Source organism: Rhinatrema bivittatum, chromosome 2 (assembly GCF_901001135.1).
Source record: "Rhinatrema bivittatum chromosome 2, aRhiBiv1.1, whole genome shotgun sequence".
Lineage (NCBI taxonomy): Eukaryota > Metazoa > Chordata > Amphibia > Gymnophiona > Rhinatrematidae > Rhinatrema > Rhinatrema bivittatum.
The window spans coordinates 297782865-297799478 of NC_042616.1; the positions used below are offsets into that span (position 1 = coordinate 297782865).

At 42.7% G+C, this 16614-nt stretch overlaps 1 protein-coding gene across 6 annotated transcripts in view; it reads left to right on the forward strand.

Moving 5' to 3' along the window:
- Positions 1 to 16614, forward strand: part of MYRIP (myosin VIIA and Rab interacting protein) — a 627821-nt gene that overhangs the window by 268829 nt on the left and 342378 nt on the right. The gene's annotated exons all lie outside the window — the stretch shown is intronic.

The following is a 16614-nucleotide window of genomic DNA, read 5'->3' on the forward strand; positions in this document are numbered from 1 at the left end:
AACCATCTGACTGATAAAAAAAACAGTTTTCTAAGCTATATCTTATATTTACAGTATATTACAAAGAAAGCAAATATTTAAAATTATGATGCCCAATAATGGAGGGATGCTGCTGAACAAGGAGTCGGAGAGGAGAAAGGGGAGGGTATAGGGCAAGGCCTTGGGTGAGAGAGACACAGGGAAAAGCAGGGCAAAGAGTGGATAAGAGAGAAAGCCATATGGAAGATTAGGCCTTATGGTCTTTTTTTATGTCATCACATTTCTATGTTTCTATGTTATTTTATAAGATTGCTCTGGGAAGGGTGGTGGTGAAGACATAATGATTGTTGAGTTTAATTATCAAAATCTCGGGGGGTGGGGGGTGGAGAGAGGCCTATGGGCCGGAAAAATAATTGGGAGGAGTGTTGCAAGGCTGAAGGTTCAGCTAGGACAGGGATCCCCAAACATGTCCTGGGGGGATACACATCCAGGAGTCAGGTTCTCAGGATATCCACAGTGCAATGAATAAGATTGTGTCGGGCCCTGTTGCAGGGTCTGTAGGTGCATGCTGGCTCACGGGCCCCCCTGCTCACTATTTGTCAAGTTTCTACAGTTATTGCAGCTGCTGCACAGTTATATCTACAGCATTGCAGGCCGAGGAGTACAGGAGGTGGGAGAGAGGAAGAAAGGGGAAAAAGGGGGCTGCTGTTGTGTAGAGATTTGATGAGCAAGAGTGGGCGGCTGGGCAGAGGCCTGTCGGGGTGCGAGGCTGCTGCGGGGCAGAGGGATGGAGCGAGGGAACTGCTGGATCATCTGCTGATGAGCAGGTGGTTAGGAGAGAGAAAGGGGCTGCTGGGCAGGGAGAGAAAGGAAGCTGCCAGGCAAGGAATGAGTGTTAGAAAGGGGGTGCTGCTGGGCAAGGGTTGGGTGGGGGAGAGAGCCGGGATGCTTCTGGGGAAGCAGTGAGGAGAGAAAGATGGAATGCAGGGCATGGAGTAGGCAGGGGGGGGGGGGGGAGGGAGATCCAGGGCAAGGAGTGGAAGAGAGAGAGAGGGGGATGCAGGGGATAAGAAAAGATGATGCTGGGCAAGGGGTATAGGAGGAGAAACAGGAGGATGATGGGTGGAGGGGAAAGAGAGGGGGGGGGTGTACTTTGCTGGAGCCACCACCACTAGAACGACAGCCCTGCCGTTGCCCCCAAAAGAAAGAGTGTGTTTCCTTGAGCAGCCACTGCTAAGTGAAAGGCGGGGGCCAGCGGGGGGGGGGGGGGGGGGGGGTGGTAATTCTGAATATCTGCCCCAGGCACAAAAACAGCTAGTCACAGCACTGGAGGGATGTAATAATGAATAAGTGACCAAGGGCAGGCCTAAATATTAAGTAACCAAAGAAAAAGTAGGGCAACTGTTTTTTGAGTTTTCTACTCAAATTTTTCAGGTCCTGCCTCATTTGATTTGAATAATAAACACATGGGAATAATGTTCACTTATTCTAGCCCCTGGGTGCTCAAAGTTAAGGATAACCAGGGACAAGATGGGTTCACTAATGTTTTCTGTTACATTGTACAGAAGTATATTCAGCAATGTAGTTGAAAAAGAACCTAAATTGAAAACTGGCTAACCCTTACCAGCATCATAAGGATTAAGGAAATAAGGAACAATACTTCCTTTGTACCCTTTTTCACCAAATCAGTGATAGTAAGATTCACTAAGGTCCGAACTATTCCCTTTTTTGAAATGGAACACTACTCAGGGCTCCAGTGATAAGTCACATCCAGAACACACCGGTTAAGCAGATACCACATGTTTTACCAAGGACACTTACAGCATCAGAGACGCTTCTCATCCACTGACTTTCATGCTAGGTCTGTTAAAGATTCGTCCCTAGCTACGGATACAACAGTTCTGCACAGCCAATAATATTTTCAGCTGCAAAACCTCCGTCACCAGAGGGTAAGGCAACAACTGCAAGTTCCGCGCATCCCTTAGTGATAGAAGATACGTTGTAGACGACTGTCTGGCCATTTTACCTGTATTTTACTAGCAGAGACAAAAATTTTCTAAATAGTGCTTGCCACCTTCGGGGGGAAAAGGGGACCCTCTCAACCTAACCTACCAAAAGCTTTTCCTCGTCGCTGCTCTTCCCGGTGAGACGGAGTATCAACCAAAAATCCAGTCCTGAGAAACGCTCTGCCGTGCTTTAGAATTTTCTGCCCCTGACCGGTTTCACTTGCGCTAGAATTCACCACCTTACGTTTTAAAACGTGCAAAGATAAGAGGGGGCTCATTTGTTCAAGTCTCGTACCACCTTTGCTCCGGTGCAAGTTATGCACTGACTGTATTGCATCAATGAAAGCCTCCTCCTGGTAATTTCAGTAGGAGAACGCACCAGTGAAAACAAGAGAAGGAAACAATCCCCCCCCCCCCCCAACAGTTTTAAGCTGAAAAGAAATGGCAAAGCACATACACCTTGCTGCTCCGCAAAACAGGCTTGAGCTTCCCCAGTATCGGCTCTGCCGCCCGCATCATCTCGTAAGTCTCCCGGGGGCCTTGGCAGCTGCCAGGACAGGAGAGACTGGAGAGGTGACGCAGGAGGCGGGGATCGGGGCAGCAGTCTGCTGTTAGGGGTGCCCCTGCTCTGCAATGATCAGAGGGAGCACCCTTGGGCACTACAAGTGAATTTCACAGAGGGATCGACAATTTTTTCGGATACCAAGTGCAAGACGATGCTAACATTCTTGGGGAGTGGGGGGGGGGGGAGGAATTTAAAAAGTAGGTCATAGCTGTGGCCAGAAAGAAATGCTGGCGGGATGTGACTTATAGAGCTGTTTGTCTGAAAGACACATAGAGAGCCTAGAGGCCTTCTTGTAATGAGGCTCGCTGAAAAGTAATAAATCATGGCAAGCCTGTAAATGGAAACACAAACATTCACAAATCTGCATGAAAATCCATGAGGACCAAATTTAAAAAAAAACAAGAAATCGGAAGCGGAATTCAACAAAACTGCATATCTGTTTCTTTAGAAGGCATGAGCCTTCACCATAGCAAAGAAAACGCACTTCAGAGAGGCAGGTCCAGGCAGCTCCCAGTGCCAAGGTCAGGCTGCTACTACGCACAGATCATCTGCATTAGCACTTCTGGCATACGGAGGAGGGAACTGAATTTGTTTCTTTACAGCATGTTTAAAGTAACTAACTACAGAATTAAAGGACATGGAGGGACTCTTGATCTTCAGACTATGGTACCAGCATTAACAAAAAAAATATTTATATTTATATGCCATGTTTATGTATTATGACTTAAGTTATCTATTTTTATTATGTGTGTAACATACTCCGTAATCTTCTACCTTGCTCAGAGTAATCCTTGTGATAAACACGGAAATAAAATGTGAATATGGTGGTTTTCAGAGTAAAGAAAATGGCAGCGTTAAGTTAAAGTGAACATCGTGCCATCTTGTAAGCAGTAGGGCGAATCGGTCTTCAGTCTTCCCATTTATCTATGGACATGTAGCTCTGTCCAACCTGAGACAAGAGAACTACAATCCTTGGATGCAATGGGAGCAAAATCCTGACTGGCTTTGAGGACGTTGTGTTAAGGTGGGCTGGGCAGAGCGCACGGTACAACCCGCAGCTGGGCACATGCATTTCTGCACGCAAACTTTACTGCCAATGCAGCAAGGAGTTTCAAGCGCTGAAAATGCACGTACGAAACTGTGTTTAAGTTAGTGCATTCGCATGGGAATCCCATGCTAATGATGGCAATAGCTATTACCCTCACCACAATGCAGAGAGGTATGCTGGTTTACCTTCTGCTTTCTTAGCGCTAGAAACTTAACTCTTAGCCTGAGGTTGGAGTAAAGTTTCCAGGGCTAAGGCTAGTCCATGGGCGGAAGCTGGGATTTTGGTGCCGGCACCTGTAGTCCATGCATAAAATAAGATTTATGCGTGGAAAAAAATGCTTTTTGCACTGAAAATATTTTTTATGGGCAAAACTCAGATTTTATGCGCAAAAAACATGGCTTATGCATAAATGTTTTCCACTCATAAAATATGATTATGCATGGAAAAAATGTTTTATGTGCATAAATTATGATTTGCTGTGAGCTCTTTTCTGTGTGCGTTTTTTAACTCCTGTTGCATTAGCATACCATTAGCATACTGACCAGGAATTTTAAAAAATAGCTTATGCATTAGAAAACTGTGTGCTCAGCTTTTCACTTGGGCCTCTTAGTCTGTACTTTATCACATGGAGCTGTCTGTCCACATTTGTGTTTAAGGACCAGGCATACATGAACCCAAGTGTTAAGGAAGTTTATTCCATTCAACATCCAATAGAAAAAAATCCACCTTGTTCTGCTATAAACTGCCATATCAATAGTAATTAAATAAAGAATACTAACAAGCTTCCTTTTTTTTTTAATAAACTACTATGTAAATTAAATACATCATGAAGCCAGTGTTCAGACAAAGCTGGCTAAGTAAGTCAGCCGGATAAAACTTATCTGTCTAACTTAGCCAGGATATTCAGTGGTGCGGCCGCCATGGAATATACCTGGATATGTTTAAAATTAGCCAGATAAGATAACTGGCTATCTTTAAACCTGCTCAATAGCAGATCTAAAGTTAGCCATATACCTTAGTCGGATAAGTTTGAATATCATTACTTATCCAGCTAAATTAGCTGGATAAGTAGTTTCTCTCAGATACGCCTTGCAACACCTCTTTTTTTATCTGGCTTAATTTAAACTGGATAATGACTTGTCTGAATAAAATCTAACCAGAAAAGAGACTGAATATATCAAAACTTGCCATTTAGATGGATAACTTTAAGTGCCTAGGTAAACTACTCTTTCAGAGACAGCTCTTATTTGGAAAAAAAGCTGGAAAAACTCATGAAGAGTCTGGGAGAATCTAAACCTCAGAGAGACTTCCTGAAGACAGACCATGAGCAGGCTCAAGAAGAGGCCTGAGATGAAGATACAGACCAGTTTATTTAGGGGCACAGAGGGATGAAAATCTGGGTCTCAGCCCTTTTGGGGAGTTAAAAAGTCGAGGAACAAACCCTCAGGGATGGCAAGCACTAGCCGCTCATCCCAGTGACAATAAAAAGGTCCCTCTGAAGATTTATTTATTTATTTATCTATCTATTTATTTATTTATTTAATTTTTTTTTCTATACCGTCGTTAAGTTAAATACCATCACAACGGTTTACAGAAGGGCACGATAAAGAGAAATATGGGTGGTATAGATTACAAATTACTCGTGTGCCATCATAGTACGGTAACAATGTAAAATAATAAACTAGGTGTGTAAATTAAACCTGATTGTTAGGCACAAATTAGGCAGTTTGATTTTAACATTAATATGCTTATGTAGGTTAGTAAAAACTTCTAGCTTGGTGCATCCTTATCGCTCAACTATTTTTCTCCTTTTCTTTCTTTATAAAATGCTTGTTTAAAAAGCCAGGTTTTCAGATTAGTTTTGAATAATTTCAGATTTGTCTGTAGTCTTATTTCGAGTGGCATGGTATTCCAGAGTACAGGACCAGCCAGTGACAGTGCTCTTTCCCTTACTTGCATGAGATGTGCTGATTTGACAGAGGGGACAGTTAGTAGAGCTTTATTTGCAGATCTCAGGTTTCTTTGTGGTACATGCACACGCAGTGCCGTGTTAAGCCAGTCGGCTTTATCATCGTGGATTAGTTTATGGATTATACAAAGTGCTTTATATTGTATTCTTTGTTCAATTGGAAGCCAGTGGAGTTCAGCAAGTGTTCCTGTAATATGGTCACTCTTTTTTTTGCCTGTCAAAACTCTGGCAGCGGAATTTTGCAATATTTGCAGAGGCCGAATTGTAGATTGACGTAGTCCTAACAGCAGGGAGTTACAATAATCTGTGCTAGCGAATATCATTGCTTGTAGAACTGTGCGAAAATTGTTAATCGTTAATAGAGGTTTTAGTCTTCTTAGGATCATTAGTTTTGCATAACCTTCTTTTATTTTCTGTGAGATGTGTTGTTTCATGTTTAGCTCAGGGTCAATTATTACTCCTAGATTCCTAACTTTTGTTGTTAACTCGGTGGTTTGAATATTTTTGATTGTGAATGTTGGTTGTGTGTGGTGAGTGTTTTTACGTTCAAGATGTAAGAATTCAGTTTTGTCAATGTTTATAACTAATTCCATCTGGTTTTGGAGCTGTTTGATTATTTCTAGGTCCATTTGGCTAGTTTCATTGTTTCTTATTTATTTATTTATTTTTGATTGTTATATACCGATGTTCCTGTAAAGTATACATATCACACCGGTTTACAAGGAAGAAACTGTCGCCTCGTTGGCGGTTTACATTGAAACATTGACACAATTAACAACAAAAATATGAAGGCGCAAAGAAGAACTTAGTGGAGCTTACAGTGAACATTCATGATTATTTAAATTTCAATAATGAACTCTTCAGGAACTTATGTACAGAAAGGGCTGGGGGACAACGACTATGCTGATAATGCCATTCTTCCTTCTCTTAGCTCTCCGGGAATGCTTGTGTGAAGAACCAAGTCTTAAGTTTCTTTTTGAAAATACTATGGCAAGGTTCAAGGCGAAGGTCTGGGGGTATCGAGTTCCAGAGTGTAGGGCCCGCTGTGGATAGTGCGCGTTTCCTCAGGGAGGTTTTTGCCGGCTGGGTGATTAGCATGTTCTTGTACGCACTTCTAGTCGGTTTCTTGGAGGTGTGTAGCTGGAGTTGAAAAGTTAAGTTGAGAGGAGAGATGTTATGTAGGGCCTTGTGTATCATCATAATAGTTTTAAAGTGAATCCTGTATTTAATCGGAAGCCAATGGAGATGCTGGAGGATTGGGGTGATATGATCCCTTTTTTGGCGTTTGTGAATATTCTGGCCGTGGTGTTCAGGACCATCTGAAGTGGTTTGGTGGTGCAAGCGGGAAGGCCCAGAAGGAGAGAATTGCAGTAGTCCAGTTTCGGGAGTATGATTGATTGTAGCACCATGCAGAAGTCTCTGTAGAGTAGTAGAGGCTTTAGTTTCTTTAATACTTGTAATTTAAAGAAACATTCTTTTGTGGTGTTATTTACGAACTTGTTGAGGCTGAGTCTGTTGTCTAGAAGTACACCCAGGTCTCTTACTTGAGGCGAAGTTAGGTTCATGGAGGTGTCATGACTTTGGCTAGCAGTTGGAGAGGTGGGTGGGACATAATTTTCAGGAGCAATAAGGAGGATTTCGGTTTTGTTTGTGTTTAAAACCAAGTTGAGGCTGGCGAGTAGGTTGTTGATTGCTGAGAGACAATTATTCCAATATGACATAGTTTTGTGTAGAGATTCCGCTATAGGGATGAGAATTTGTATGTCATCCGCGTATAGGAAGTGTATAAGCATGAGGATGGTAAGTAAATGACAGAGCGGGAGAAGATAGATATTGAAAAGAGTGGGTGAAAGGGATGATCCTTGCGGTACCCCCATCTTGGATTCAATGGGGTGGGACTCTTTGCTGTTTATCTTGACTTTATAATATCTGTTCTCGAGAAACGATTTGAACCAGTTGAATGCTGCTCCTGTGATGCCAATGTCAGTGAGACGCTGAAGGAGGCACGTGTGGTTCACGATGTTGAACGCTGAGGAGAGATCCAGAAATGCAAGGAGGCAAGGTTGGCCTTTTTCCAGATTAAAGATAATAGTGTCTGATAGTGAGGCTAATAGCGATTCGGTGTTCCGGGTCTTACGGAAACCAAATTGGTTTGTGGTGAGGATGTTATTTTCGTCAAGGAATTCTGAAAGTTGTCTGTTTACAACTTTCTCCATAATTTTGGCAATCATTGGAAGGTTTGCTATGGGTCTGAGGTTAGCTGGGTCTGTGGTGGGAAGGTTGGGTTTTTTGAGGAGAGGTTTGAGCATTGCCAGCTTGAGTTGGTTAGGGACTTGGCCTTGTGCGAGAGAGCAGTTGATGATGTCTGCAACGGGTTTGGCAATGATGTTAGGGATCGAACTCAGCAGGTTGGAAGGAATGTGATCTAAAGGATGAGACGATGGTTTTATCTTCTTAAGGATGTTCTCTATTTCTAAGGTGGACGTGGGCTCAAAGGAGTTGAGCGCTGCTGGGGTTATGTTGGGTTGTTGAACGGTTGGGTGCGATGATTGAGTGCTGTGGTTGATTGAGTAATTTGGGAGCGGAGATGGCCCTTTGAGGGGGCGACGAGTGAGGTGATTTTTTTGTCGAAGAAGTCTGCCAGTTTGTTGGCTTTGTTGAGAGCTTGTTCATCTGGTATGATGGGCATGGATGGTTTTTTTGGAGAAAAATTCTTTCTTGGTTTTGTTGATGTCGTTTCTATATGAGTTAAGGCACGATTTGTAGGTAAGGAGGGTTGTTGTAGATGGGTTTTTCCGCCATTTGTGTTCCTAAACTCTGAGCTCCTGTTTTCGTGACTTCAGCTCCGGGGTGAACCAAGGTTTCCTGTTGTCTTTGTCTGGATTAAGAGATTTTGTCATCATGGGGCACGCATGATCTGCAATCTTGTTGGTGATGTTGATCCATGATGACGTGGCTGAGTTGGCGTCAGAGAGGTCCAGATGCACTAGTTCCTTGGCCAGATGTTCGCTGAGTCGATCTCCTGAGCACTGTTTCCTGACGGATATTGTAATTGATTGTGTTGTTTGTGGAGGATGCTCCTTGATCTCTAGCACAGAGGAAATGATTCGGTGGTCTAACCAAGGTACTGGTAGGCAGGTTGGTATGGTGTGAGGTGATATTCCTTCGTTTAAGAAGATAAGGTCTAATGTATGACCTGCTTTGTGGGTGGGCTCTTTCACAATTTGTCTAAAGCCCATGTGGCTGAGAGAGGAGAGTATAATTTTGCAGTTGGTAGAGTGAGGTTGGACATCCACGTGAAGGTTGAAGTCTCCCATTATGCTTCTTCAATGGTTGCCTGTGCTGGCTTTACTCAAAGTGGACCCATTTTACCTCAGACCAATGGGTTTTGAAGGTCATTCATGAAGAGTATGTCCGTCAGCTAGCAAAACCTGTTCCCCAAACCTTCATTGTCTCCCTGTATTCACCAGTGAAAGAGGCAATAGAAACCACTTTAGAGAAACTGCAGGGCTTGTAAGCCATGATATCAATACTCGCTCAGGAACAGGGCACAGGGACATATTCCATATATTTTGTTGTGCCCAAGAAGGGTGGTTCATTCCATTGGGTCCTGGACGTCAAGGAAGACAACAAATGCCATAGAATTCCATGCTTTCAGATGGAGTCCATTTGTTCAATGATCGTGTTGGTAAGGAAGGGAGAATTTCTCTCGTCCCTTGACTTGGCAGAAGCATGCTTCCATATCTCTATAAGAGACCGAAATGGCCCACCCAGCCCCTAAAACAAAACTGGCTACGAAAAAAAAATTATGCACACCACTACTGTTCACTACAGAGCTAATTATTCAAAGGAAGAGGGTTGGAGAAACTTGGAAAGAGTTGCCATCTGGATACTATGTCATCTGTGTCATCTGTGTGCGGCCAGGCCCTTACCTCCATGTTCCTGGACCTTCTCCCGCCTCCAGAGCCCTGGCTTGTGACCTGTTTGGCGGCGTCCCCGCTGGGGCTGCGCCGCCGCGAAGGTTCCTGTGGACGCCTTGCTCCTAGGCACACGCGAGCGCCACTTGGGCGCTTTTCTAGGCCGTTTCCCGCCAGTGGTGACTCCGCCCAATTCCTGACGTCAGACACTGTGGCCTTGATAAGCCGGCTGTGGCCATCCAGTCTTCGCCTTGCAACGGTTTTGCCTCCCGGTTCCCTGTTGCGCTGTGCCCCGGAGTGACCTGCCTTGCCTCGTCGCTCCGCTCCTGCTACAGTACCTGCTTGGTTCCTGCTTGTCAGCTCTGTGCCTGCTTGGTTCCTGCTCGCCAGCTACAGTGCCTACTTGGTTCCTGTTTGCCAGCTACAGAGCCTGCATAGTTCCCGCCTGTCAGCTACCGTGTCTGCCTGGTCCCAGTACCCTGATTCCAGTACCTGAGTCCTGCTACAGTTCAAGCCCGGTTCCAGTACCTGAGTCCTGCTACAGTTCCAGCCCGGTTCCAGTACCTGAGTCTTGCTACAGTTCCTGCCTGGTTCCAGTACCCAAGTCTTGCTACAGTTCCTGCCTGGTTCCAGAACACGAGCCCAGTTACAGTTTTGCTACTGTCTTAGTCTGGTTCCAGTTACCTGTCCTGATCCACTACTCACCTAAGTCCCAGCGGCCAGGCCCCTATGGGCTTCTCCCGGGGGGGGGGGGGGGGGGGCTTCGGCTTCCAAGGGTGAAGCCACCTAAGTCCCAGCGGTTGGGCTCCTATGGGCTCCTCCCGGGGGAGTACCAGCTTCCAGGGTGAAGAGCATCTACGTCCTGCCTGAACATCTGCCTCCCAGCCTGCTATTGATTAGAGACATTGACCACCTTTCCCAGTCTCCAGCAGGTCAGCCCAAGGGTCCACTAAACAGAGACTCCCACAACAATCTGCATTCGCAGGTTCACATTTCATTCTCACTCTCTCCCCTACCTGCTGCCTAATGCCAGTATCTCACTTCTCTCTTTTGTCTTGCTGGCTGACAGTGTCAAGCATCTCATTTCTCTCTCTGTTCCCTCCTCATGGTTGCCTTATTTTCTCCTTTCCCTTCTTTCCCCACAGTAGGCTGATCTATCTGGATAATTATCCACAGAAAACACTCTCCTGTTCTCCTGCTGGTGGTTGCTCTGAGCCTGAAACCGTGCGCCTGACTCTAGAGCCATCCTTTGGCAGTGGCATTGGTGCAGTTGTACAGTTTGAACATCCCAAAAGCCAGCCTGGATGCATCCACATAAACACAAGTAAATGACTTAGCTGCAAGTCTGAGATGTGACAAAATGAGGGCTCGATTTAAAATATAAGTAAAACACGTGAGCTGAGTTTCAGTGCACATTTTCTTTACTCGTGCATTAAAACAAAAAGAATAACTGATGCAATAAGCTAATTGTATGCAGCTGCATCAGAAGTTTAGAAAAAGCATGCTAAACCACAAATATACACACAAAAATATGCTTAGTGGGTACAAAAACAGGGTTTGTGTGCATTGTTGTGTGCAGAAAATGTAATTTATATGTAGAAAATTGTGCACATAACTCACAAAAGATGAGTTAGGAGCATAACACAAACACATGAGATAGAAACAAAAGATTTGCTCTTAAGTCATGCACACAGAGCCTGAGTCCAAAACACTCAAACTCCAGGTCAGGATCATACTGGGGAATAGCATCATAAACTAACAAGCCTTAGAAATGTTAGTTAACTTTACTCCACCTCTGACCAGGAGTTAAATATATCAAAAATTAAAAAAACAAACAAATTTGCATTCAACTTCAGGGTTTTTTTTTTTAACACAGTTCCCTGCATTGCTAAATAATAGCTACTGCTTTCACCAGCAATGGATTTGCATGGAGGTGTGCTAAGAACATTTTTGCATGCACTTTTTTGTGTGTAAAACTTCTTGTTAAATTGAAAATAAAGTTGCATGCACAAAATTGTGTGCACAACCACAAACTAATGTACAAACAGCCTAGCACACCTTATTAGATCAGAGCTTAACTTTGAAAGAAAAATTATTATTTAATCCTAGGGTGGGATAAATCCGGGATATGAGACCAAAAGGCACACAATAAAAGAATTGACCCTATTTGCAGCAGTTCTCCAGGATAGCTTTTACTTCTGAGGGATCTAGGGAAAGGACCTTTTGTACGCATTACAGTTGCACATCCACTTACATCCCTTGGCACACAGCACTAATAATCTCTAAATCTCTGATAGCAATAAACACGCTGAAAGCTGAGTGGTTTCCAATTTCTTTTACTGATGATTAAATGAAAGAAAATGTTCTTTACAGCTCTCTTGATGTTATATCCAATTAATTTTCAGGTTGAAATAAAATAATAAATGTGTGACCTTACTCTTCCAGTAAAGTCTTTAGAACTTGTAATAACCAATTCCTTAATTATTTAACTACTTCTACCTTTCCAATAACTCCAATTCAAGAAAGTAAACTTTATCCTAATCTCCCATATTTACAACAGATCCTTCCCACTGTGGAATTGACAGGTTAGAAATTCCAATTACCTAACAAAATGCAAAAGTCCAATTTTTATACCTTTTCTGAAGGCTTCTCTGTTCTCATAGATCTCCTGGTAGCACCAAATGGGCACTTTCCTGTCAAGTGTAGCACACCTGAGTCAGTAGTGAAATTCTTGAAAAATACTTTAATATCTCCTCTCTTGTAATAGATGGGGAATCCATTCCTTTGAAATGAAATTACCTCTCCCCAGGTACTTTCCAAGAGAAAGATATTTCTTCTTCTAGATGTTTTGGAAACTGTGCCCTGGTACGAAAAGGAACTCAGTCCCAATAGAACAAAAATCAGAGAAAAAAAACCTATTAAAATGGGGCAACCAAAAAGAGAGAAAGAAAAGGTGGAGAAACTTCCTTCTCTAAACCGAAAAGCTCTGAAAATGTTGGACCAAAAATAGGGTTCAGATACTCTGTTTCCACTCTCTTTACCCAGGTGTATGTGAAGAGGACCCTCAGAGTTATTTTCCCAAACAATTAATTAAAAGAGGGACTGTATAAACAGGGTTGTTCCTCAACAGGACAACTCAGGAAAAAATCAAAATGAAAAATCCACACCTTACGATCGTGGCAGGGGTTTATAAAGACTCAAGATCATACCATCTCTTTCTCCCACATGGGGGAGCTCCAACTTCTAGTCACTATCTCTCCATTTCTCCCTAATAACTTGGTTCACTCCTACTGGTAAGGAAACCAAGGGTCCCTTGATATATTGCTTATAAGCCAAAGAAAATGAGTGGTTAATATACAAAAAATACATCTGTGATTACCATAAAACCAAAATAAATATACAGCATAAAACAAAATGCTGTCATGTTGAAATAATAAAAACTGTGTATCCAAAAAGGAAAAAACTCAAACGACCCCTCTTTTGTGCTCAACCACTCAAAATATTTTTTAGCCAATATTTTATTTGGTATCTAAACCGCATCAGCAAGTCTGACGACGTGCTTCCCCACAGTTTTCAAAGGGAAGCCGTCTGGTCTTCTAATCATTTGCAGTCCAAGTTTACTTCAACTTGTGTATAATTTTACAATTTTTTCAATTTTTCAATTTTTCTAAATATGTTTCAACTCTCTGTAAATCCTAAGTTTCACAGACAGAAAGGTATCAGCTCTCACGCTTCCATTCAAAGTTAATTTCCAACATCCTGGACGACTCTCGTCTCAACATCCTGGACGACTCTCGTCTCAACCGATTCAAAATCACGTTGCCACATGTTGGTTTTTAAAATCCTCCCCTCCCTGCACTCACATGCAGATATTAAAATCTGGCGCACATGTGCACGCGTAAACCATATTTTATAAAATGTGCCCGCCGACGAGCGCACATGGACGCACGCGCGAGTTTTAAAATCGACCCCGACTTTATTTCTAGGTGACCCAACCGGCAGCTTTAGCCTGGGATTGGCATTGGGTAACATGATCCATACTGAGGACATTAGAATTCATGGGAATCAGTCAGAATCACATCTTACCCAACATGGCAGCCTCCCATCCTTCACAGGAAACTCTTTGGGATCTCCCCATCTGATACCTCTTCAGAACATAATAGTTACATTCCATCACAATTATATCATTCTCCCGCACCTCTGTTCTGGAATGGGGTTCACTCCTTTGAATTTCCCAGACATAACCTATCAAAATATACATCCAAAAGGGACAAGGTCAAATTCCATTATTAGCATTACTTGTGTCTCCTTGGTCCACAACCTCCCACTCAGCTTCACATTCTTCTCCAGTCCCATAGCATGTGGATTTTCTCTGGCATTCTTCATTCCATGGACCTCCTCCTTTCCGACTCACCCCAGACTCCCCTCCTCTCCTGGCCTTGTTCCTCTAGGGAAAAAAAACAGCTGCCACTTTACCCAGCTACATCCTTGGAGATTCCTCTCTACATCCCCACCCTGAGAAGGACAGGATCCAAAATGGAAAATCCCACCAAAAACTTCCCAATGTTATACCACCCTCTAAAATTTTGTCACCCAATCAGAGAACTCCATACTCTTAAGGGAACATAAGCCCCTTAGCTCCAACACGCCATCACATTAAGCTACAGTTCTCACTTCTCTAAAAATGTCATCCAGTGGTCATTTGCTGGCACTGCAAAGACCAACATGCAAAACATTTCCCAAACATGTCAAAACTGATAATTGCAGGATCTCCCCTACCCAAAGTGTCTTGTGCAAGTAGGAACCAGAAAGAGAGTCTGGTTTGGGGTTCTCCCTTCAGATATAATGGAATGCCTTTATGGATGGGCTGGAAGACCAAGTAAAGGATTTTAAATTTGACCCAACACAATATAGAAAAACCAAGAGACTTGATCACATTCCCTCAGGCCGTGGTATTTTGGAGTGGTTGTACTGGCAAGAAGAAAGAGATTAGATTAGGACAAGAGAGATGTTGCAATTGTCTAGGTTAATGTAAGTGTTGATATGCCACACTGATTTAAAAACAGTGAACGTGACATGCACCCCTGACACTATAAGTGTCTTTTGTAGATTATGTAAAATTTTAGGTCAGAAGCTCTTGACGTCCATCCTTGTGGGTCATAAACAAGTACGGGTTTTTAGATTATCCAAACTTTGCAAATCAGCGTTACTCTTAGATCAAATGGATACAGATAGATCTTATGAATATGTGTGGCTGATAGCCCAAAAACCTGAATTCTTTCAATCTCTTGACCACTGGAGTAAGGAATGTTTGCCTTTGGAAGTCTTTTGACGTAGGGTAGGGTTCATAAAAAATTGTGATTGATCTTAGATTATAGAGTAAAACAGAGAGTTTTTAAATTTGCCTTCCTGTTTTTCCCAAGTGTTGCGAAGTTCTAAATGAGTCAGAATCACTCCAGTAAGAACTAATGAGAGCAGTGCTCTGGTTTCTCTTCAGAATGCATAAATCTTGTGTCTTTTTACTAAAGATTTATATATCTGGGAATTCTTGGGTAGATAGCGTAGCTTTGGCAGAGTGGATTAATGCTATCTGTCTTTGCCTGTCTTATTTTTTTATTTTATTTTATTAATTTTTATTTTTTTTTGCTGAGAAATGATCATTTAGATATACAGGTACTGGGATCTTTTGGCTTCAAAGGAGGTTGTTTTGTGTTTCTTCAATCCATTTTCTGTATGCTAGTGTGTGTCCAATGCATGCACACCAATTTTTTTTCTAGGAATATTTCTAAAATTCCACAGAGCGATTGTTACATGCAAAATGTGCAGCACTCTAGGTCTCTTGCATGTGAAAATAAGATGTCAGCCTCTCAGTTCTTGCTGCACAAGTGTGACGGCTTCTGAGATTTTTTTTTTTTTTTGCTCCAGAATTCTTTTCCTTTCGGAAGTTGCAGGAATGAAATACTGCTCAAGCAAAGGCACCATTGGAGTTCTTTGCACCCCCACCCACTAATTTTGCTTGAAACTACTTCGCTCTGTATTCTGGGACATGCAGAAATATAAAGGAAATCACACCCTGAAGTAAAGATCCTCAAAGTCTAGGCAAATGTCCTCATTAATAAAACAAAACAAAACACTACCAAAAAAAAAAAAAAAATGAAGATGTGAATAAATTCGAAATTCTCAAAAAGGAGAGATTAGTTTTGTAGGAAATATTTTATTGAGTAGCATAAAGCAATAGAGATTTCCAGGCAGAGGGTAATTTTCAAAGGCATTTGTGCTGGTAAAGTAGGGCTTCACCCATGGAAATGGTCTTTTAGAAAATCCCCCTGTGGGTTGGTGAACATATGGGTGAATTTTAATAGCCCGGCACGCACATCAGTCAGGTGATGCACGGATAAGTCAGCCTTACACACGCCGATCTTATTTTATAAAGTGCCCAGATATGCACGTAAAATCCGCTGTGTGCACATCAGAAAAGTTTCCAAATAGGGGTGGGGAATGAGTGGGTCGGGCAGGGACTGGGCTTTTCGGAGCCCGGCCAAGAGATCTGCACGTAAATATTTACTCATCCTGGTGGGCGCTGCGGTCCCCTGCCACGTAACTTTACTTCTGCTATTGATGACGTGTAAGTTATAAAATAAATGGATCGAGCCATTTCTGAGGAGTTTAAAAGGTCCGGGGTAACTGGGAGGGGAGTGAGGCTATCAAGCCAGGGGGGGGTTTGGAGGACCCAGCTGTTAACTAGGTGAGCTGGTGCTCGTACTGGTCAAACTAGCAATGGCGTGGACATGTGCCCCTTTTAAAATTCCCCGATTGATGCAGTAGAAGCGGGATTTACACGTTTTCGTATGCATTCACTTAAAATTTGGCTATTTTATAACATGCGTGCATAGGGGGTCATTTATGACAGGAATTACGTGCGTAAATGTAACATACTATCATAGCATTTCATAAGTGCACTTACTCGAGTAAATCCTATGGATAATTCAATGGTATATATTGTAGCAATTTTTCAAAAGCCCACTAACTTGAGTAAAGTGCATTTACTCAAATCAAATCCAGTTTTACACGAGAAAATGATTTTAAAATCAGGCCCATAGGTTATAAAATGACCGCATATCTCGGCATGT